General features: G+C 42.7%; 1 protein-coding gene across 5 annotated transcripts in view; it reads left to right on the top strand.

Moving 5' to 3' along the window:
• Window positions 1-425: 425 nt before the first annotated feature.
• LOC139569813 (methyltransferase-like protein 22) overlaps window positions 426-1,366 on the top strand; it is a 34,915-nt gene continuing 33,974 nt past the window's right edge. Inside the window, exons 1-2 of one of the 5 annotated variants that reach the window (XM_071391173.1) lie at window positions 489-577; window positions 888-939. The gene's annotated coding sequence lies outside the window, so the exon portion shown is untranslated. The other 4 variants (XM_071391169.1, XM_071391166.1, XM_071391177.1 and 1 more) reach the window with 4 other exon arrangements.

Below are 1,366 nucleotides of genomic sequence, written 5' to 3'. Positions count from 1 at the left end.
TCCTGCATTGTCTTGGCTCTGTGCTTAGGGTCGTTGTCCTGTTGGACCTTCGCCCCAGTCTGAGGTCCCGAGCGCTCTGGAGCAGGTTTTCATCAAGGACCTCTCTGTACTTTGCTCCGTTCATCTTTCCCTCAATCCTGACTAGTCTCCCAGTCCCCGCCACTGAAAAACATCCTCACAGCATTATTCTGCCACCACCATGCTTGTACTGGAATAATGTTTAACGTTTCAAAGTGTTCAACACATTATGTTAATTTAATCCGAGTTTAGAAATGTAATTATTTGAGTGAGGAAAAGTGCCTACAACACATGCATGTAGATATTTAATCACAATCTAAGTGAAATTCTAACTATGTTTAAATTTGAATTCTAATCCAAATGCAATTTAACAGTGTTGTGGTTTACATATTGAATTATTTCTAGATGCGTAGCACGCGGAACGTTTTGGATGGCTCTTGTTTCCTTTGTTGGTGGGTGAAATAATAATGCTGCACCGTATGTATTCTGTACATCCAGTGTTTTTTCTGTACGACTTGGAAGCTGACATTTGAGACAATCTGCGAATCTGTGCGTCGTTGTAAGCTCAGAATGAATTAAATGCGTGTTTATGTTATTAGACTGTACTGAATGTCATGTGTTGGAAGTGTTTCATTTAAATGTGCCCATTAAATGTCACTCGTTAGCTAGCTTCGTTGTTAGTCTGCCCCTGGACCTTACAGTCATTCATTATCAAAGTAGCTAGCATCAAGCTAGCTCATGGTAGTTGTTTCTAGCAGGTTCCCTCCCACCCATTCAGTTAACGTTTGTCAGAAGTTCCCACCGTAGAGAAGGCTAGTTTATTTGGCTAACCAAATGAATACATGTTTACCAGACACACGTCTTTGCAGCATTCTCATTGACAGCTTCTGGCTAGCAAGTTAGCTAACTACCACTGGAAAGGTGAGTGGCCGCTAACAGTTATAAGTAACGTTGGCTGCTAACTGCAGGGCATAACAACATACATTTGAGCCACACCGACTAAGAAGAATTGTGTTTACGAACCATTTATTATGTCTCTTGTTGACATAATGCATACAGGGTCGTCAACACACTCTCCTTAGTCGGTAGCTATGGCGACGTAAATTGGTGCTTTTCCAGCTATTAGGCGTCTTGCTGCCACAACAGTTCACTATGATGCTGGAGAGGGCACTTTGCTGAGCCGCAGATTGCCTCTGGCTGAGGGTTGGGGAATCCATTTAGCTGTTGGTCTTGTCTTTTAGTTCTGTGTTCCGGGACAGGCTGTATTTCACCTGTCTAACAGATAGCAGGGCTGTATTTCACCTGTCTAACAGATAGCAGGGCTGTGTTTCACCTGTCTAACAGATAA

Source organism: Salvelinus alpinus, chromosome 1 (genome assembly GCF_045679555.1).
Source record: "Salvelinus alpinus chromosome 1, SLU_Salpinus.1, whole genome shotgun sequence".
Classification (NCBI taxonomy): Eukaryota; Metazoa; Chordata; class Actinopteri; order Salmoniformes; family Salmonidae; genus Salvelinus; species Salvelinus alpinus.
The sequence above is the reverse complement of the archived record's forward strand: the minus strand, read 5'-3'. Positions and strand labels throughout refer to the sequence as shown.